The sequence below is a fragment of the Physeter macrocephalus genome, chromosome 4, assembly GCF_002837175.3.
Source record: "Physeter macrocephalus isolate SW-GA chromosome 4, ASM283717v5, whole genome shotgun sequence".
Lineage (NCBI taxonomy): Eukaryota > Metazoa > Chordata > Mammalia > Artiodactyla > Physeteridae > Physeter > Physeter macrocephalus.
Window position 1 is genome coordinate 112,482,539 of NC_041217.1, and position 23,954 is coordinate 112,506,492.

A 23,954-nucleotide genomic window follows, 5' to 3' on the forward strand; every position below is an offset into this window, starting at 1 on the left:
TATAAAACTCTTGGAGGAAAACATAGGAAGAACACTGTTTGACATAAATCACCGCAGGCTCTTTTTTGACCCACCTCCTAGAGTAAAGGAAATAAAAACAAAAATAAACAAATGGGACCTAATGAAACTTGAAAGCTTTTGCACAGCAAAGGAAATTATAAACAAGACAAAAAGACAGCCCTCAGAATGGGAGAAAATATTTGCAAACAAATCAACTGACAATGGATTAATCCCCCAAATATATAAACAGCTCATGTAGCTCAATATCAAAAAAACAAAAAACCCAATCAAAAAATGGGCAGACGACCTAAATAGACATTTCTCCAAAGAAGACATACAGGTATCCAAGAGGCACATGAAAAGCTTCTCAGCATCCCTAATTATTAGAAAAATGCAAATCAAAACTATAATGAGGTATCACCTCACACTGGTTAGAATGGGCATCATCAGAAAATCTACAAACAATAAATGCTGGAGAGGGTGTGGAGAAAAGGAAACCTTCTTGCACTGTTGGTAGGAATGTAAATTGATAGCTACTATGGAGAACAGTACGGAGGTTCCTTAAAAAACTAAAAATAGAATTACCATATGACCCAGCAATCCCACTACTGGGCATATACCCAGAGAAAACCATAATTCAAAAAGACACATGTACCCCAATGTTCACTGCAGCACTATTTACAATGGTGAATATTGTAAGCACTATTGTAAGCTTCATGGAAGCAACCTAAATGCCCATCAACAGACGAATGGATAAAGAAGATGTGGTAAATATATACAATGGAGTATTACTCAGCCATAAAAAGGAACGAAATTGGGTCACTTGTAGAGATGTGGATGGACCTAGAGACTGTCATACAGAGTGAAGTTAAGTCGGAAGGAGAAAAACAAATATAGTATATTAACGCCTATATGTGGAATCTAGGAAAATGGTACAGATGAACTGGTTTCCAAGGCAGAAATAGAGACACAGATGTAGAGAACAAATGTATGGACACCAAGGGGGAAAGTGGGGGGGGGGCAGTTGGGATTAACTGGGAGACTGGGATCGACTTAAATACACTAATATGTATAAAATAAATAACTAGTAAGAACCTGCTGTACAGCACAGGGAACTCCACTGTACAGTAGAAACTAACACAACATTGTAAAACAACTATAGCCCAATAAAAATATTCAAAAAAAGAAGGTATTGATAAAGCACCCTCCAGAAAGATAAAGAAAGCTAATATATTGATAATAACAGTTCAACTACAGAACATTAAAAGACAAAACAGTTTTCAAAGAAATATTATAAGTGAAGAAATAATTTGTTTTCACAAACAAAACCCTTGGGAAACAAATGTCTCCCCTTGGCAATGAAACACTTTGGCAGACTGACTCAGAATCAAGACTGGACAAGGAAGAGACAGAGAAGAACAGAGAAGAAGAGCCAGATAGCTATTCAATAACTCAATCTTTCAGGAGAAAAAGAAGAATGCTTTCTACACAGTTTTTTAACAAAAAAGAATAGACAAATGTAGGCCTGTAAAACTTTGCTGAGATGACTTTATAATATTTACAATCTGAAGAAATATTTTAGTTTCTTCTAATCTGAAAAGACTTCTTTCCCAGCCTTTCAGGATACTCTGGAAAGGAACCATGACCTGAGGTATTGTTGTCTTTGGAGATTAAGAGAATTGCAGTCCTCTGCTATCATTCTTCTGATCCTCTCCAATTATAAGCAGTTGCAGGCAGTTATGTGTGGCCTTTGCAGCTTGGTGACTACTAAATAATTGGAGTTGAGATGTCAAATATTTCCCTAATGAGCTCAAGGTCCAAAGTAAACCCTGAACTGAGATCACAGTAGTGAGGCATTTCAATGCATCTGCTTCTGGATGGGTTGGAGCTGTTATGCCTCCAAAAACATGCACATGGTTGCTTGGGGAAAAAGAGAGAGATAGAGAGAGAGAGAGAGAGAGATAAAACGAGGGGAGGGAAGAAGGGACTCTGTAATAAATTAAGAGGATTATCATTTTTAAATTGCTATTTCTATCACTGAGTTTAGAAACTCAGCCCTAGAATGATTGATTCTAAACACTTCTAATTCTATTCAAATCTAACTAAGTGTACAAAGCTGGAGAAAGAAGAATTCTTAGAAAACAAAATGATACCATAAGCTTTCTTCAGAAATGACTAGCATATTTGTGGAAGCTTAGCTATTTTTGACAAAAGAGTATCTGGCATCTCTAAGCACAGATAAACACAGGTGTTACTTATAAACACAGCCAAGCCTCATCCCCAAGTGAATGCTCCAGGTTGCTGCCTGTTCTGCCATGCTGAGGTGAAGGTGAACCAGAGAGTGCCATAACTCCCAGCCTGGATGACTCTGACTGCAGTAAATTTCTTTTCTAAGTAGTTAGACCTGCACAAAGATATTGATTGTGCTCCCTGCCCCAAATTTAAAGGAATAATATGGTGATTGAGGTCTATCATTATTGTAAAAGAACTATTATCTCACAGCTTTGGTTAAAGGTCTATTCTGAGACTGTACAGAAGTGAGGAAAAATCAACGTTCTGCTGGTCAATAGGGTCTTCAAATAATGAAACCATTACAGAAAGATGGTGGACATTTTAAATTAGCAGATTGCATTATAAAATAAATTCGTGTGGTCCCTCCTCAGTGAAACAATTATTATAAGCAACCCGTAATACTGTGAACACAGCTATTTGAATGTTTTATTAAACAAAAGCTTCCCAATCCTTTGAATTGGCATGTTGGCTTGAGATCAGACTTTGCCTCACGATTTGGAGTGTGGACATGTTTGTGCTTGTCTATTGCTTTGGGGATTTTCCCAATGTAAAACCTCTTGGAACTTAACTCTCCAGCTTTGTACAGATATACAGTAACTGAGTCTTTGTTTATGATCCTCTATCCAGTTTTTTTTAATGGGAGTAGACAGATTAGACACACTTCTAAGAGACTTATTGTGCATTGTGAGACCTGTGTGCTTAATTGCAAAAGAGAAAACAGCAACACCCACCCAGCTGCTTAATTTATGGATATCAGAAATAGGGCCAGCAATTTCAAAATGGAAAGTGGAACTCTCATCATTCATAAAGCTGCCAAGAGTTTCTTCTGAATTTCAGACTGAACAAGAATCTGTTTTTCTCCAATTACTTTTTCAAACAACTAAATTGAGTGCTCATGGAAGGTGCTTATTTTCCTAAGTGAAGTGATCTATATCACCAGTGAACAGGTACAACAGAGGGAGTGGCATTTAAGACATTACAGACTTCCTCAAATTCAACTAGTATGCCTTAAGCTTAACCTAGATCCACTATTTCTAGGGATCAATAAAGGTGAGGCTCTGTGGCCAGGTTTAGTCTATTCTTTGGCATTATCTGTAAAACCACCAATTGCAATGGTAATTTTTCAGAATCAGCTAGGCCTGGAAATAAACATATTATTTCTCTAATGTATTACCTCATACAATTTTGACTCATTTCCTTCTCTACTTGGCCCAGAGCCATCAATATCTTAGAGACTCCTCAATGCCCTCCAACTAAAACAGAGATGTGTGTTGAGGATGGCAAGGGCAAACCCAATGCCAATAGCTCTCTTCTTGGTTTTGCCTTATTTTTCTCCCAGCTCTCTTTCTGACCTTTCTTTTTTTTTTTTTTTCTTTTCCCACCTATCAGTAAATGTTTTGGGGTATGTCCTGGTGATACGAGAGAGCTCAAAATGATCTCTTTCTTGATATGCCACAGTCTTTCCAGAGCATTATGAGAACTTGATGGCGCTTTCTTATGAAGCTGTCTTTGGAGCCCCAAGACTTTAGAAACTTCTTCAAATAAGACTGTGTGGAACAATAAGTAACTGCTGTCTTAGAAATTAATTTCTCTTGGGTGGGATCTTGTAAAGATTTACTTTAATTATGAAAGTATTTTTAGAGGCATATAGTCTTAAAGTAGAGTTTCAATGTATTGCGAACAGATGAACTTCAGCATGAAACAATGTCAGAAGAGTAAGCCATGAGAAGTACCTGTCAGCATTAAGTAAATGGAGTCAGAAGAGAAAACACATGCACATAGAAAATGTTGTTTTTGAAAAGAAAAATGTCAATGTACAATGATCGATTTAGCAGAGGAATGCCATCCTAAATTAGTCCACTAGAGTGTCTGAAATTCCCGAATGCAACAGATTTTTGGTTACTATTAATTGAGTCTGGATTAATGCCCACAAATTGAAGATAACATGTTTCTGTATCTCATTACTAATTCCTTTAACAAGGTTTCCTCTGAATATTTTTCACATTTTAAGACTTCTGGTTACTGAAATTCCATTTAACAGAATAGTTTCATAGAGGCACTTCAATCCTATCCCAAGTCCAAGTACTTGGGATGCAGCTGTTTAATGAGATGTCCCAATTGTAATTGCCACGTGTTTTAGCAAGGAGCCAGTTTTGCATAGCCACATTTAGGTTTGTGAGGAGAGAATAGCATACTTCCGTATACATAAAGATGTATATATCATAACAACTTGACTGTATATCCAGAAACCCTCTACAGGACAAGGTGTTGTTCACTCAGTTAGATAAGCTAGAACCTAAAGGGAAGACATGAATCAATGGTACCTACTTTAGCTTAGATATATTGTATTTGGTTTTCTGAATTACTCATAGACTAAGCTCCAAGTTGGGATACTCCTATATATGTACTTTAAAAAATAATTATCACTAGGCTAGGAATTGTGAGTCTCGCTCTAGGTCTGTCACTAGTTAGCTTTAGAAGTGAAGGCAACATACAGCTTCTCAGATGATTTATTCGTTCCCTCATACACAAGATAATAATGATAACTGGGGACTTCCCTGGTGACACAGTGGTTAAAAATCCACCTGCCAATACAGGGGACACGGGTTCGAGCCCTGGTCCAGGAAGATCCCATATGCCACGGAGCAACTAAGCCCACACGCCACAGCTACTGAGCCTGCATTCTAGAGCCCGCGAGCCACAACTACTGAGCCCATGTGCCTACAGCCTGTGCTCTGCAACAAGAGAAGCTACCGCCTCGAGGAGCCCGTGCACCGCAATGAAGAGTAGCCCTTGCTGGCCTCAACTAGAGAAAGCCGCATGCAACAAAGAAGACCCAATGCAGCCAAGAATATAATTAATTAATTAATTAATTAATTTTTAAAAAATAGAACTTCATTTTAAAAAAATTAATGATAACTGGCTTACATTCTTAACAGGGTTGGTGTAAAGATTAAATGCTACCATACAAAAAAAGCACTTTAATAAAAGCACCATCCAAATATAGGACCATTATATATGTCCAAAACAATCTGATTGTTGGACTGTCACCCCAATTTTTATAAGATTTAAACTGGAAACATATACTAGAATATTAGAAAGGCAACTTTTTATTTTATCTTAAAGAGAAGCCAATGGGAACCCTCATATGGTTATGACACATTCATTCAACAAGTCTTTACTGAACTCTCATCATTTCTGAACCATTTTGTTAATTGCTGGTTAAAAAGTGATTAATAAGTCATATAAACTTTCCTGCATAGAGCTTAGAGTTTAATGGGGAGCTGGGTATTAAGCAGATAATTACACAAAGACTTATATGACTGAAATCATGACAAAGTGTTATAAAGGAAGAATACTTTTTTTTTTTTTTTTTTGTGGTACACGGGCCTCTCACTGTTGTGGCCTCTCCCGTTGCAGAGCACAGGCTCCGGACATACAGGCTCAGCGGCCATGGTTCACTAGACCAGCCGCTCCACGGCATGTGGGATCTTCCCGGACCGGGGCACGAACCCGTGTCCCCTGCATCGGCAGGCGGATTCTCAACCGCTGCGCAACCAGGGAAGCCCGGAAGAATACATTTTGAGAGCATAAAACAAGGTCTCAAATATAGTTCAGGTTTTGGTGAAGGTCTCTAAGGAAATGACATTAGCTGAGACCTAAAAGATGAGTAGGAGTTACTCAGATGAATGAAAAGCATAAGATTACAGTCAGAGAACACAACATGGATGAGATCTTGACACATAGAAAATAAGGGGCAGAATGTAGCTAGATGATATTAGAAACATAGGGAGAGGTAAGATCACACAGGAACCTAGATGTCAGGGATTTGGAATAAATGGAAAATTATTAATATGGGCATAAATAAATGCAGAATTGCATATATAAACAAATAATTTCTTTTTATCCAAGTACACAAGTAAGAATGTATTATTGCAGCCCTTACCCTGGATCAGTGATTTTCACACCACTCTCTCTGGAATCCTAGACTTCTCCAGAGCTGTCTCAGCAGGGGCCTGCAGTGGGCTAGGTGCAGGGAGGAGGGCAGGGAGGACCCCAGGCCAGGAGCATCACGTGGCTCCACCCAAAAACCACCCTACTCCTTGTCACCAATCTTAGCTTATATTTTGGGCTTCTGCATAAGAATCATTGGAATAAGGATTCCAAAGTCAAGGAAGGCAGGAAGGCAGGAAGGCAAGGAGAGTAGAGAAGGAGAGAGAGAGAAAGTTACTATCTTCCATGAGCAGTAATGTTATTCATGTATGTTATATATGGCCTTCATCCACATTTTCTTCTTTTTTGCCTAGAGGAGTTGGTGTTTTGTTTTCCAAGAGCTTATCAATGTTTTCTCTTCTGACTGCTTGCCCATGGATCATCAGATTATATCAGATTAATATATAATTAATATATATTAATATATATCAGATTATATATTATATCAGATCATTTGTCTTAAAATGGGGCCTAACTCGCTAGTCCACAGGGCCTCAGGAAATCTGTGATGCCTCAGAAGGTGGCTTGTAAGTACTCCGTTTATGGAAGGGAGAGCCTGCTTTTTCCACTGGGTGATACTAATTTGCCTTGACTCTGGTGGTACTTCAGCAGGATCTCCTTTCTGAGGTTTTAAAACCTTTTTATTACAGCTTCCAGGGCTTTGTTCAGGATGGTTGATGGTGTTCTGAGACCTGGAGAGAGAGGAATATCAACAGTTGTATGTACTGTACACTAGAGAAATCTGGATGCTGAGCTCAGAGTCCAGACTGAAAAACAGTGAGAGTGACCGCCCACTGGCTCACAGGGAGCAAAAGAGACACAACCTTGCCCTCCTGTCCTCACACCATGTTCTGTCCCTCAGGTTAGCTGAATGAAGGCTGACACTGATAGGAAATGGATGCAGACTTGGCAAACGTAAACAGTAATAAAGGAAGGCAAAGAATAAGGCTTCAGTCCCAGAGGATTCAACCCCAGAATCTTCAGAGGGAGCCAATCTTGCTGATCTATTTATTATTTTCTATCTACCTGTTTCATCCCAGGTAGAAAGTTACTTTTCATTCTCTCTCTACCCAAGCCAGCAAGCAATCTGGCAATCTCATGCCAAATGATACATTTTTGAGGCTGCCAAATGTTAACACATATTTTGTGGGAAAAGTTTTTCTAGAATTACCATTCCTAGTTTTAACTTGTTAAAGGGGGAAAGGCATTACAGCTAGCAAGGAGAAAATGTCATGTTGAAGCCTAACTTGGAGAAACTTCCACATGGAACTTGGAAGTCATTCCAGGATCACCTGCTTCATACTAAAACAGTCCAAGACCGGTTATGAAGTCCGACCTGTACGCTGTAGTTTTAATATCTCAGTAGGCAATATAACCTAATTCACTCTTGTGGCAGAGAGTGGTGTGCTCACCCAGTGTTGAACATACCCCTGACATTTTTCAGCTTCCCTCAAAGGTAGGTTAGGGCCACTGACTCTTCTGGCCAGTGGGTTGGGAGCTGAAGAGATACTCTGATCTGACACACTTAGGGGTGGGTGTAAGTTCCACACAATCTCTTATCTGATTCCTGAGCCCTGGTTTCACAATCCTGTAGTGACCTTCCTGTTACCACAGGGTACCCCACTGGGATATCACCTGGGCTACCTAGACTGTATCAACTAATACAAACCACAGAACGAAATTAAGGCAAATCTTCACTTAAACCTCCTAACCCTTCAAGCTCTCCATCTATTCACTGCCATATTTCTCTAGGTTATCATTCTCTTGTGTCATGTGATTAACTTGAGTTCTATTCACTCTCCTGAGCCTTGCTTTCTTAAGAATTACCAGTGAGTGGGCTGGGAAGACCAACCATTTCTTCTTAGTCTTCATCTTTTTTTACCCCCTTGGAACATTTAGCATTCAGCATTGAAAACTGTCTTTTCTTCAAATTCTCTTTTCCCTGAAATTTTGCAAGTCTACTAAATCAATTAAACAAGAAGTATTTGTTGAGCAACTTCACACACTAAAACTGTCTATGTCCCTTGGACTCTGTTCCTTTATACTTTCCACTGAGATATCTTGTAGCTCTATAAATAGATTCCTTAAGCTTCAGTTTTCTAATCTGAAAAGTGAAAATAATAATATTCTCCCTTTCTGTTGCTATGAAGATTAAATAGATTAAATGAGGTAGTATTTATAAAGGAACCCATGACAAAGTATTAAATATAGGAATTGCAGAGTCAATCTCCCTTACTGCTGTTGTTGTGAAGTGAGAGCTATTCCAACACTTCAGATCACTATTTGCAGTTTCACCTTTCCAGCAATTGCCAGTCTTACATTTTTAATTTCTAAGGAACATTTCAAATGCAATATTTACTTTCACCTCAAATTGTTTATTAAAAAAAAAAATGCAATATTCATATTCACCTCAAATCTGATAAATAAGTCCACAATTCCACAATGTGTCCCCTTTCAAACCCCAAATTTCTTAAGTTTGTATTTCTGCCAGTGGTACCATTACTAACCCAGTCATCAAGGCTTGAAGCTTAAGTTTCATTTATTGAAGTCTCCTACTGATATCTGCTTTCCATTTCAGTTTAGTAAAACAGTAACCGAGCAGTAACCCTATGACTTGCAATGTTTGCCTTCAATTCAAAATTGAATCAGATACAAGCCCTGCCTTCAGGTTGAAGAAGTATTGAATGGATTTGTCAAAAGAACAAGATGAGCAAAGTCTGAAGGTTTAGCAAAAGAAGCCTGTATGGTATTGCAACATGAGGTTGCAGTCAAAGAGATAATGACAGCCTCTCCAAGAACTGGAGATGCTAATGAGATGGAAGAGAAATTTGGGTGGGCTTAAGGGACTGAAGGTGCTGGAGGGCTACTAGGTTGTTTTGCTGTTGTGAGTGAGTGGGATAATAAAGTCGAAGAGTCCTGGGTACTGACAAAGGGCAGCTGTAGCCATGGGAGAGGATTGTTAAAAGGAAAAAAGTTTTTTGAGAAGACTGAAGTTAGTTGTCAGGTGCACTTTCCACGTGGAGATTGAAGTTGTCCACGGTAGTAACAAGAGTGGTGGTGGAGAGGAGGACTAAGATGATGCCAACTTCCTCAGTAAGGAGATGTGGTAGCTGGAACGTAACAGAAGACAATTGGAGGTTCATCCAGATGGCATGAGCCTCAGGGTGACGTAGCACTAAAGAGGCAGTGGGAGAGGTGCGAGAATGCCCTTTGTGAACAAATTCCAGACCTGCATCTTTTTGTAATGGCTACTAACCTGGACCTTGTCATCCACTGCACTATAAAGTGGAGTAGAATTAAAAATTGGATGGGTCCTTTCAAGAAGGTTAGTTGCTGAAGTAATGAAGTAACTGCGACAGCTCCTTTTAAGAATTTCTCATAAAAAGAGGATTTTAGCACAGATTTCAAAGGCATATCAGAGAGATTTCTAGTAAATGTGTGAGCTATTAAAATTATTTACCTTAAACAAATCTCAAGAGTCTTCTTCATCGCTTCCAACTTACACAGGTCACTAACGAAGACTAACAGAGACCACCCACAAAGAAAGCTAAAAATTTTATTGGCTCCAACTTAGTTGTGTGGATAGCATCCAAAGACTTCCAGCCCCTTCAGATTTCACAGGATTGTGAATTTATGTAAACCACCAACATTCTGAGGTTAGTGGTGCAAGGAATAAACAGAGAAAGCTGAACAGATCATTCAAGCTGTGCAGCAATTTGGAAAAAGTAGTTCTATCTCAGATTAATAAAATGGAAATTGTGCTTCTAGAACTATGTTGCTTCCTGTTACTGCCAAATCTCTTTTGCATTTGTATGATCAAAAGCTCATAATCCTGTTGAATGCACACAAAATTGGATAATAAAGTTCTCCAAGTGTTATTGTTAGTATCTGCTCACCAATACCATCACAGAGGGAAAGCCGCATGCATATAAGATGTTACAATATTATAAACTTCTGACTCTTTTTAATACTTTCTTTTCACTGTTCAAAATATGTCTAAATTAAGAATTGAAAAGTCATTTCTATCAGATAGAATATAAGCACATCTATCATATAAATTAGTAATGTGACTAGCTATTGACTGTACGGAAAAAAATTGAACTGCCATAATTTGTATTTTTTTGCATGAAAAACTGAAGAGAGGTTTGGCTACAAAACAAATAGTTGATCTAAAGTGGCTCTTTTTTTTTTTTTTCTTTTCCTCCACAATGTTATATTTGGGCTGTGAAGTAGTGCTATCATATATTAGTGCCATAAAAGATTGTGTGTGAGAATGCGAATGTGTTATGGGGAGGGACAGAAGGCTGATGGTGATTAACAGAAATTGATAATACCATATTGATTTTCATTTCCTTTCTCATCCCCAAATTGCCATAAGACAGAACACAAAGAAAATCCCATAAAGACAGAAAAAATTATGCACATAAACTCCCTCATTGACTCCAACTGCAGCAAATCAGAAGAATCTCAAGGGCAAATGTTTCCTTTGGAATATTAAATTGGTACAATACCAAGTGTATTTTTTTATGAACCCTTAAAACAATAAATGACTCATGGAAATTCTAAGAAGTGAGATGTAAGCGGGGAGAGAAAAATTCCCTCCAAATTCAGCTTTATCTGAATTTCAAAATCTTTTGACTGGGAGAGGGGTTAAACTTGTCTCTCAAAAAGGGAATATAGTACTTTAAAAGCAAAAGAGCAAGTTTTGTTTCATTTTGTTTTGTTTTGTTTCTGGAGTTATAATAGAACTTGAGAAGTTTCCTAAATTTCAACTTGAACAAACCTACTCAGTGGATGTCATGCTGGTATCGAGTACTGCAGATGGAAAGGGGGAAGGGTGAAGAGGGATGTGGGGAATGGCATTCTGTCATGTATCTCCTGTTCAACATTACTGAATTATTTATGTGCCAGTTGCTTGCCACATGTTTATCATATAGATTATGTGTATACCTTTTAGACAATGAAGAAAAACAAATATAATTTCTTTTTCATCTCACTCTAGAGATGAAAGAAGATTTGTAATCATTAAAGACATGTAGCTGTGTCCTAAATTAGCTAGGTGATGTTAAACCAAGGAAGCCTGCATGTCAGATGCTGGTATTGACATTATTCTGTGCCACTCTTATTTTAGCGTCTCTAACCATTCGTTTAATTCTATCCAAAAAATCATTGTCTTTTGCTGTATTGTAAACACAGTATTTAGCAACCAGGTTAATTCTTTCCTCTAATTCCGGCATATAGAAAGGAAGGTTTCATGTTTAAGATAATTTAGCCCACAGAAATAATCAGTTTACAAAAGAAAAGACTGAAAAATTCCTTTAAAAAAATGTGTTTGTTTTTTTTTAAGTACAAGGTATTCACCATAGATAGAGCAGAAAGGAGAAAACAACTAGGCAATACGAGAGAGAAAGTGGAAAGAAATAGAGAGAGGCCTGGACTGATATAATATCTTAGAGTATTAAATTTTTAATCTCTTACCAGGGCACACAATTCCTCTCTGTTGGACAGTGTCATTCTAATGCAACCTTCCAATATCCTGATGACTTAGTGTGACCCACAGAGTTTCTCTTGGTTATGTGGAGTTTTCTAGAAATCTGGGTCCACAGTGAGAAATCACTACACTGAGTTTCTCTTGTTGTCAGACAAAGGGTAGGTAATTAATTTCTTGGGATGTGTTGCTTTCCCCTCAAGTTTAGGATCTGTCTTTTTTCCCTTCCTTAAAAATTATGGATTCTAAAACATGCTGGATAAATTCATCAATAAAATGTGTTTGATGTGGAGACACAATAATATTTACCAGTTTTACATTAGTTAAGGTGAAAGGAAAGCCTCAAATATGAGATTATTTTGACATTTATTCTGAAGGTTTCCAAAATTTCCCATGTTTTTCATGAAGGAAATTTAGGGAGTAGGAAAAGAGAATGATAATGATTAATAAAAGATAGACTTCAAACAGTATTTCAAGGACTAAAGTTATTAACTCTTCATTAGTATTCAGAAACCCCACTGGTTTAAAGTGAGTTTCCTTATACAATTGGGGCTGTGGAGCACAAGGGCCCAGGAGAAAATGATTAAATAATACAGTACATGCTCGAATGCACATGCAAACATTTGGCTAAGGATATGTATGCTTTCCTGACATCAGAGTGTGATATTCCATAGACCTACCATACGGTTCCATTATGCAGAAGGATCCACTAGAGAACTCCTGCTATGCAGCAAAGCTGAAATTTCTGCCTCTTTTATGCAGGCAATATTCCATTTTAAAATGTTTTCCATTCTGGCTCAGAATCACCCCCTCTGTGAACCAAATGTGTTCGTTACCAAATATTCTCCATGGTTTTCCTCCAAGGACTGACACAGCCTCCAGGTGTTAGTAATGACATAATCATACAAAAGCCAGCATGTTTATCTACTCTTACCCCCAAGAAAATATGGATCTGCTTCCTTCTTAGTCTACTTTGCCTCAACAGTCTTCATGTATCTGCTGATTATATATTTGTAAATCTCTCCTTTTATCTTCCCAACAGATGCATGCTGTGATGAGAAATACCGAAGCACACATTAGAAGCAATGATGGTTATCATCCTAGCAGAGGCTGATGGGCTTCCTCAGATCTTGCCATGGAACCAATGGAATGCCAGAAAATGACTGGCTGGGGAGTTCTTCCACATTGTCAGGAGCTTTGGGAAAAGGCTGTAAGAGAATGATGAGAAAAAACCTGGAGAATGGCAAATGCTTCACTGAAGCAATCTGTTAAATTCCTCCTTGCAGAGTGGGATGGATACCTGGCCTGAGATGAGAAGAGAAGCAATGGGACTGAGAGGAAGCAAAGGAAATAGAAGCTGAGGAGAGCACACAAAAAGCAAAGATTTATAGCATGTATCATAACCACTCTCTTATTTTGGGCTTCTCCTCAACTTAATCCACCTTTTACGTTACTGAAAATTTATTATTTCCCTTATATATTTGTAGAAAACAGACCAAAAATGAGTAAAAAAAAAAAAAAAAAAAATGGAGACAGAAAAAAAAAAGACAAAAATGGAGGGGACCAGGAGTCCAATTCCTGTTTCTCCTGCTTCTGTCAGACTAAGTCAAACATTTAAAATCATCAGCAGATATTGGCTGACCCTCATCATATTGAAAGTGGCTATTCAAACCTTTTAGAGAAGGACCTGGTCTTTGCCCCAGTTATTGGCCAAGGTACAACATGTACTAATAGCACTTCAAGGACAATGGCCTTTCGATGACCATCAGGTACCAGTCCTTCTAAATTGGCCAATTTCATGTGTCAGGAGGCCAGAAGACATACAATCACATAAGAAAAACACTTTAATCCAGTCATTATAAGGCAGGAGCAGAACAGAGTAGCTGAGGTGTTTATGGGGATAACTGTAATTTCAGCCTAGCTTCATTCAGTCAAGAAGATTGCTTCCAGTCTACTAGAAAACACTTCCAATAAGCTTGAATTACAACCTCAATATCACTCCATCTTTTTTTCAGGTTAACATGTGAAATAAAGAGATTTCCTCAATGTCATAGTAACATTTACTGTCTAAAAACTGATGAATACCTTCCCCTCTAGAAACAAACAGATTGTTTAATTTTAATCTCTTAGCAGACTGGTAGCAACAAAATTCGTTTTGCATTTTCTCTTTTCATGTACTTTTTGGCAATTGATCACTGGCCTTAAAAAGATGAGAAGATAGATTTGAGTTGCCATCTTCTATGGTGGTTTTCATTCATTAGTTTTCTTTTCTTCTTTCTTTCACCCTCCAATCTCCGCCTCTCATGTTACATCAGCTACATCTCTTACCACAAACTCACATAATTCCTGTCGTGAGTCTTTGCAACATCCAATTTGTTATGATGTACTATGCATGCAAATGTAATTGCAGAGGAGGAGTTAAGCAGAATGACAGCTTAAAGAGGCATGTTTTTTTGACTCTGTCATTCCCAGAAAACAGCATGAAGAGATCTGGGACAACTAGATGTCATGATGAAAACATTATAATGTCAGGATATCAAATTAAACAACAGAACTCTCCTACTGAATCAACATCATCTGTCAAAGGCAATGAGAGCCCCAAGCAGAGAAGAAAGCTATATGAAGTTGAGGCCATTTTTTGTCCTAAAATCTGCCTCTAATTTTTACATTGTGAAAAATAAAATAAAAATTGTGCTTGAGTGAGAACTGTATAAACTTATTTTGTCACACTATATAATTAGTTATTTTCAGACCACTTAGTTTGTGAAAAGTCATATTAACAAAAAGAGTAACCTAGAAACTAACTCAATAAATCTTAATGGCACTAACCACAATCTTAAAAATTAAGGGATTTTACTTTGAACTTATGTCTAAAGAAGAAAACTACAACGATATGGGAATAACTTACTCCTTACAAATCAAGTATCGCAGAACACGACATATCCATTAAAAGATGGATAACAGGAGTTGTTCCTTGAACTACAGTGCTAGAAAAACCATCTACAAATTATTAGTTTAAATTGCCAATAGACCTCTGAAATATGGTCTCAAATGGAATCATTTTGTATGAAGTAGATTTCAGACAATACATTTTAACTTCAAAAAAAATTCATTGTCCTGATGCTTAAGTGGTAAAAAATGAAATGGAGCTTCCTCAAACTGACTCTTGACCTGGAACACCTTCCCTTCCAAACCAGGCTTTTCCCCTTTTCACACCGACCATTACACATACTCATTATTTCTGGAGACTCAGAGAGGTTTGGAAAATATTCACAGAAAGGAGTGTATATATATGGGGGAAGAGTCTATAGCTGTGTAAGAATAGAACTAGTGAGGAGGCCTAATTGGTAAGAAATGTTTAGCTACACAGGCTAAGTCCATTGTCATGAAAGTTCATTCCTATCCTGTTATGATTTACACATTTAGGGACAATCCAAGATGAAGAAAAAGTGCTCTCTCCATGTGTAGTGGAAGATGGCAAGGAGAACATCTTCTTAGGATGGATGCTCAAGCAGAAACCCTGGCCTAAAACTAGAGCTCAGTAGAATTCTGGGATTCAGGTTGGAGACCTGGTTCTTGTCTTTATTTATTTCTCTATTTTTAGAATTTGTTTGTTTATTTATTTATTATATTTTAGGACAGGAGTCAGTTTTATTTTCATTATCAGCCTTGAAGCCGGACTTGCACAACACCTTTGTACTTGGGAAAATGCAAATCTTGGGGAAGAGCCAGGCAAGCCTTGACATTGTACCCCTCCCTGCTATTCACATCCCTGCTTAGCCTGAGAGACAGACTCCTTCTGACACTAGCCTGGGATGCACATGAATACAAGGTGGAAACCAACTGACACAGTGACCTGTACTTTCAACATGTCTGCTGCTCTGATAACAGTGAAGGAGTCCAGCTGGGCTTCCACTTCCTTTTTTATTCTTATTCTTATTTATGGAATAAATGCTGTCCTAATAAATCATCATTAAGGGAGACTGACTTTGCAACTCAAGACAACTTCCAACAATGTTGGAACTAATTCTGTAGCTCATATTAGCTTCGAAGAAAGGGCAGTTCAGACAATATATCAGCACTGTGCGACCTCATCAGCATATTAAGGAAGTGATGCAATAATGCACTGCACTGGATTGGGAGCAGGTAGAAGGAGACCCTTGGAGGGCTTGGGATCTAAACCATTGGACATCACCCTGTGTGAAAACAGAACTCTGCCACCTAGTCTTCTGAATGTCTAACAACCGTGTATCCTTCTCCTAAACTCAGGTCAACTTTTGACCTACATTAAAGTTGGTCTTGCCACCAAAATCTAAACTAGAGACATAGCTTTTTAAACCTTAGAGATGATGGCTATTCTGGGCCCCCAGGATGGCTCATCAGAATGCACCACTGAGAGAGAGGGACAGTTGGGGTGGGTTATAAAAGTATCTTTATTTCCTCTTTTCTCAGTGTACCTATCACTCTGGTTCCAGTTATGTCCATAACAGTCCCTCCAGCCTTTGTGGGACTCCTGCTAGCTAATTCCTTCACACATCCATATCTCCATCCTCTTGGCCAAATCACTTCCACACTACTTTCCCTGACTCTCCAATAAAAATTAACTGACCCATCAGTGATTTGCTGCATGTGACTCTGTGAAAGCCTCTACCACACCACCTTGAAACAGCTTACCTGCTCCTCCTGTACTCAGACAACTCTCAGGAGTCCAAGATTTGCTCGATTATACCAAATTTTCCTAATTCCAAATCATGGCCTTAGGATTAAGACAGAGGGAGAGGAAAGAAAAGTAGGAAAAATTTTAAAAGATCCCAGCTATAACTGCTGGTGGACGGGGAGAAAAGTAAAAGCAGCATAATTTTAAAAAATCTGTCCCCTAAATGCACAGATAAATGATTTACAAGTCACAATTTTAAATCACACTGCCTAATGTTACTGAGAAGTGCAAGAAATATAAACCTCTATAAGAACATTGATAGCTTCTGATATTTAACACATATTTTAGTTAGAATTGTTCTGCCACTGGTATCAGTAGGGGGGGATAAAAAGCTCTTTCTTTTAATAAATGGTAATGGTAGCTGGACATCCCTTCGAACAGTGTGAAACACCAGCTATCTTTAAGAATATTCATCACCTACCTTGTTAGACTTAGATGCCATCTTATGCTGGGAGGCAAATTGCTGAACTCTGTGACTTCTCTAAGTCCTTTATAGCCCTCTGATTTTAGATCTTTGATTTTCTACTTATGATCTTCCAGGGCAGAGGAATGGAGTTGATTTATTCATATTAAGTCCATTGATACATTTTGAATAAGGTATAGAGGAGGGTTTTGAATGGCTTCTCACTCATCTGAAGGCCTGTGACCTGTGAACTGCCTCAAGGCTCTCTCTTCAACCTCTCTTTGGAGTATTCCCAACCTATTCAAGCTCTTTCTTAAACTCTCCACTCTTTGGATGAAGATATCACTTGTAGTACTTATGGAATGAGTCTATCTATTACCAAACATGTGTCTACTTCTGTAATTAATAGGTATCTCTAATAAATAAGCCGACAACGTAGTAAGGACAGAGCTCCAGCAAGAATATCTCAATGCTCGTTGAACATCTGTGATCTCAGTGTATAAAGTACATAGTCCCCAGGTAACACTATCCTCTGAACTGAGTCAGCTCACATTTTTTTCTGCACCTATCTGTACTTGTGAAGTAAGGGCTTGATTCAACAAGCCCTATGTGCTGCATACAAAGGGCCTTCTACATCTTGGAGTGGCCATTTCACATCTCCCACTCTAAACTCATAGACTCCCAATTGTATAACATGCATTCCTTTTTTATTTCTTAAAGGAACTGCAATTCTGCTATGATTGTAGTAATTTCTCTGGAAAGGCTATTTCTTACAATTTGAGAAGAGAGTCCTTTTTTTCCTCGTCTGGGTGCTGTTGACTTTAGAGCTTGTGGTTATGCTGCATACAAGGTGGTATGAGTGCCTAGTGGAGATGGTATTGCACCTCCAAATCTACCCAGAAAAGGAACACCATGGGGTAGGCTTTTCAACAATTACTGGTTAGTTGGACTGTAGAATCAAGTGGCTATATTCCTTCTGCATTCATGCAGTCAAGTTTGTTTTAGTAAATCCTATAGAGAAATAGAGCCACTTAAGAGTTTTTTTTAGAAATAATACCCACAAATTGAAATGAAATATCCCTATTCATGAAAATAATCCTTTTACAAGATGATTTTGCACTAAAGAAGAGTATTTTGTTTTGTAATTTGTTTTTGAAAACATAATTTGGAATTGTGTAATGGAATTTTGATCAAAAATATGAATAAGTTTTCTGAAAGTAACTACAAATCCTTATATGCATTCTATTTCAATAGTAATTATTTCTCTCAATCACAATGTTACATGATTCTTATTCTTACAGATAATAGAAAAAGCTACTGTGAAACAACTGTATTGACAAAACTTCTAAAACTTACTTTTTAATTTTGTCACAAAGAAATGCTAATTAAAACAAATAAATGTATACTCTCTGTTTCGTTGTTGCTGTATTCCAAAAATGAAAGGGAAAAAAGTAAGTCAAGAAAGCTAAAAAGCATTTATTATATATCTATTGTGAATATGGCACCAGAGTAACATGTGTGAATACAGTTCATAAAAGGCTTGTCCAGGGAAAAACACTGCCATCCTAAGGGTCCCCTTTATTACCTCTATTAACGCTGGTAATATTAACAATATATATTAGTTATGATAATATGGATGCTATAGCAAACCATCAATTTTATGACTTAACCCAATAAAATTTAATTCATGACTCACATAACAGTCTAATTCCACTGTCCCTGGCTAACATGCAGATTTCCACCTTCTAATTTAGAGACAGAGGCATTTTAGACCTTTTAGAGACAAAGGCTCTGCCTTCTCCAAGGGTCCTGGAAGGGTCCTCTTTCAGCCAGACAATGGGAAAAGACAAGAAATGCCATGTACAAGAGACAGTTAAAGATCAGGTCTGAAAGTCATGCTTATCATTTCTGCTTACATGCCATTGGCTAGAACACAGTTATTTGGCCACATCTCAATGCAAAGGAGGATATAGGAACTATAGCTATGTGCCTAAGAAGAAGAGGAAGGAGACTTGGTGAGCAGCTAGCCACATAATGACTTAGTGGAAAGAACACTAGATGGAAATCAAAAGTCATAATTTTAGACTTTGTGGTACTACTAAGTAGTGCATGCTATAGAGTAAGTTTTTAATAGTTTTGGGCCATAATTTTTGCATAGGTGAAGTTAGTCATGATATTCTGATTCTGAATGAGAAAAGTAGGAGAATAAATCCATAGAAGCACAGTAAAGTTGGAGGAAAAATAAAATTACAGTTGTTATAAAACAGAAAGTACTATAATATCTGCCTAAATCATATTTTCTCAAGTTTCACTGAGGTATAATTAACACACAACAAAGTGCACATATTTAATGGATATAGTTTAAGTTTTGACTATATGTACACTCATGAAACCATTACATCAAGATAAACATACCCTACACCTCCGAAAGTTTTCTTCTACTGCATTATAATCTCTTACACCCTACATACCCATGCCACCATTTCTAGGCAACCACCAATCTTTTTTTTTTTTTTCACCAATCTACTTTTTGTCACTATAGCTTAGTTTGCCTTTTCTAGAATTTTATACAAATAAAGACATACTCCTTTTTTGATTGACTTATTTTACTCATAATTATTTGGGGATTTATCCATGTCATTGTATACATAATCAAAAGGTTCATTCCTTTTGATTGCTGAGTAATATTCCATTGTATGAATAAAACATGATTTGCTTATCCATTTATTTGTTGGTAAATATTTGGATTGTTTCCAGGTTTTTGTTAGTACAAATAAAGCAGCTATGAACATTTGTATATAAATATTTCTATGGACAAATGTTTTCATTTTACTTCCATAAATACCAAGAGGTGGAATGGCTGGATCATATTGTCCTTTATTTCTTTTCTTCTATATTTTCTGCCTTCTCTTGGGTTAACTGATCAATTTTTATGATTCTATTAAATCTTTCTTATTGAGTTATCGTTTATATTTTTAAAAAATTGGTTGCCATAGGATTTTTCAATATGCACTTTTAAACTATCTGAATTTACGTTCAAATAACACACCACTTCAGTTGTAGTGGTAGGATTTTATAAGAATACAATACCAATTTCTCCCTCATATTCTTTGCACCACTGTCATATTTTTAACATATACACTAAACTCACATTATATTATTAGTATTTTTGATTGAACAATCAGTATCTCTTAGAGATATTAAGCTATAAAATACATAAATATGTAAATTAAATTTTACCTTAATTTATTCATTTCAAAACCCCTCATTTCTTCTGATTGATATCATAATATCTGCCTGAAAAACTTCCTTTAAAATGCTCTATAGAGTACGTCTACTAGGAATGAATTCCTTCCATTTTTATGTGTCTGAGAAAGTATTTCTCCTCCACTTTTAGAGGATTTATTTTCTGGGCATAGAATTCTGGGTTGACTGGCTTTGTTTTTGCTTTTATTTTCTTTTAGCGTTCTAAAGATATTATTTATCTTCTTGGTCTCATGGTTTCTGATGAGAAGTTGACTGTAATTATTGTCTTGTTCCTCTGGACATATGTATCTTTTTTGCTCTAGCTGCCTTCAAGATTATCTTTCTGTTTTCATTTTCAGTGGTTTAAATATGAAACTCCTAGCTATGGTTTTATGGTATTTATCATACTTCATGTTCTCTTACATTCTTGGACTAGTTTGCATAATGTCTGTCAATAATTTTAGAAAACTTTCAGCTGCATATTTCTACTACTCCATTCTCTCTCCATTTCTCTGGAACTCCCATGGTACCTACATTAACCATTTGATATTGTCCCACAGCTCTTAGATGCTCTGTTCTGGGTGGCTTTTTTTTTTTCTTTTCTTTTTTCTCCACTCTTTGTACTTTCTCTTTTAGTTTGTATGATCTGTTGACCTTTCTTCAAGTTCACTGATTCTTTACCTGTCTGTGTCAAGTCTACTGATGAGCCCAAGGAAGACATTCTTCATCTGTGTCAGCATGTTTTTCTATTTCATGCATTTCCTATTTGATTATTTCTAGCTTCTTTCTCTCTCTTGAAATTACCCATCTGATCTTGCATGCAATCTAACTTTTCTATTGGATCTTTTAACATATTAGTCATAGTTATTTTAATTTTTCTGTCAAATAATTAAAACATCTATGTTATAACTGAGATAACTAGTTCTGGTGATTGGTTTGTCTCTTTGGAATGTTTTTCCCTGTCATTTTGGATGCCTCATTATTTTTTGCTGAAAGCCAGACATCTTGTGTAGGAATGTAGATACTGAGATAAATATTTTTATGCTTGGAAATGTGCATATCTTTTTTCTGATAGCCTATTAGCAAAGGGTTTATGTTAATCTATTCAGAAGTTGGGCTGTGCTTGAGATTTGCTGTTGCTATGACTGGCCTCCGTTCACCACAGGCTTCAAATTCCCTCAGTGATAACTTGGCTTTATGGTGTGGGATGATTGACAGTGATGATTTTTAAAGTATTTGCTCCCCCCTTCATATTGTGTTTTCCTAGTGCACTTCTCTTCAGAGAGAATCTGTTCCTTGCAGCTCTTTCAGCTGTATTCCACTGTTATTTTCACTCAACATTTGTTAGCCTGCTTGAGTGTGGGGGAAGTAAGGGGTCATTCTCTAAAGTTTTGATTAAGATAATCTTAAGCTGATACAGTGTCTATGAGTCCAGCCAGGGTGTATCCTTCACAAGCCTCCTGCCCCTCTTCCTACTGTAGTGTTGAACCTGGAACATATTCTGCTCCTCCCCATGGGTAGTACTTTTTTAAAAATTCCCTTTCCTAAATTACAGTGGGTTTCCACCAGCGCCCAAAAGGAACACTTCTCTGTTGCTCTTCACCACCACCACCTACCCTCAAAGATTAAGTCTTTTGATCTGAAAGAGAAATAGGAAAAATGTTCTGGGTGAAGTTTTGGCAGTGACTGCTCTTCTCCTTCCCCAAAGAGCACCATGAGTAAACCCATCTCAGGACTTGCCCCATCAACCCCATTAGTGTCCTGTGGGGTTAAGGAAAGAGTGTGAGAACATTCTAATATTTGAAGTCCTAGGGACTTTCCACTTTCATGTCAGCCCACATTCCACCTTTAGTAATTTGTTAACAATTTTTAGCTGTAAATTCTTACTAGCTTTTATAACAGCCAGTGATATCTGCCCCAGGTAAACAAATGCTTGGATACTATTTCTCTCTGCCAATGCCTCACTACTCCCAAGATTTCCCATGGCAATTCTCTGGTAATTCAAGAAAAGTCATTAATTTGCAGTTTGGTATTTTTCTTATTACAAGGTTCTTTCCAGATGTCTCCTTCTCCAAAGGTGAAATAGAAGCTAACCTAGTTATAGAAATCCTCCTTGACAGTTTTTCTTCTTTCAAAATGTTGCTCCACTGTCCTCTCACTTATATTGTTTCTGACAAAAAAAAAATCTGCCTGAAATCCTCTTATTGTTGTTTCTCTGTAGATCAGATCTTGTTATCTGACTGCTTTCAATATTTTCATTTATCACTCATTTTAAGTAAATAGATTACTTTGTGTGTTGATATAGTTTTTACTTGGGGTTCATTGAGCATCTTTGATCTGTGGGTTTATAGTTTTCATCAAATTTAGAAATTTTTGCCATTACTTCTTCAAATATTTTCTGATCCTTTTCCTCCCTCCTCTCCTTTGGGACTCTAATTATACATACATTGAGTTGCCTGAAGTTGTCCCTCAGCTCCCTGGTAACCTGGTTTTGTTGTTTTCTTTGAATCTTTTTTCCCTGTTTTTCATTTTAGATAAGTTCTGCTGTTAGATCTTAAAATTAACTATTCTTTTTTCTGCAATGTCGAATCTGCCATTAATCCTATCCAGTGTATATTTCATCTCAGACATTGTAGTTTTCATCTCCAGAAATTTGGTTTTGCTTCTTTTTTATATCTTCCATGTCTCTATATAACATTTCCAATCTTTTCTCTAGCTTTTTGAATATATGGAGTATAATTATAATAACTATTTTAATGTCCTTGTCTGCTAATACTAACATCTGTTTCAGAGCTGGGTTGGTTTCAATTGATTAATTTTTCTCCTCATTATGGATCTCATTTCCTGCTTCTTTTCATGGCTGGTAGTTTGTTGATTGCATGCCAGAAATTGTGAATCATACCTTGTTGGGTGCTGGATATTTTTATATTTTTCGAAAATTCTTGGGCTTTGTTCTGGGATTCAGTTGAATAACTTGGAAACAGCTTGATCCTTTTGGGTCTTGTTCTTAAGATTTGTTAAATTAAAGTAAAATAGTAATCTATGTCTAATTTTTCCCTTCTACTGAGGCAAGACCCTTCTGAGTGTTTATCCAACTCTGTGAATTACATGATTTTCCAGTCTAGCCAGGGAATAAGCAATATTCTTGGCCCAGTGTGAGCTCTGAGTACTGTTGCTTCTAATGCTATCAGGTAGTTCTTTCCTTGGTCTCCAGCAGTTTGCTCATGCATATATGCTGAACTTTGTTGATTACTCAAGGAGGACTCCCTGAAGACATCTAGAAGTATGTTTTGTGTGTTTGGTTGGTTTTTGCTCACTTTGGTCTCCCTAAATTCTCAGCTGCTTCTCTCCAACTCAGGAAATCTGCCAGGCACTGCCTGGGTTCTCCCTCCATGCACTGCAACCTGAAAATTCTCTTAAGGCAATAAACTGGGGCAATTATAGGGCTTATCTCATTTGTTTCCCAATTCTTGAGGATCACTGTTCTTCATTCTCTAATGTTCAGTGTGTTGAAAACTCTAGTTTAATATATTTTGTCTACTTTATTTCAAGTGACAGATTAAATCTGATGTCCTTTTACTCCGTCCTGATTGAAAGCAACAGTCTTAAAACATATTTGAGTATACAAAATATGTTGAACCTTTCCAGAATACATAACCTCTTCATTAGAAACACCCATGGCATAAAGTACTCATGATGAAATGATGGCATGTTATAGTTTTAGCATTTATACCAGATATTTTATTTTGTTTTATTTTATTTTGTTTTATTTTGTTTGCTACCCAGTATTCCCTCTTTATGCTACGACATTACAT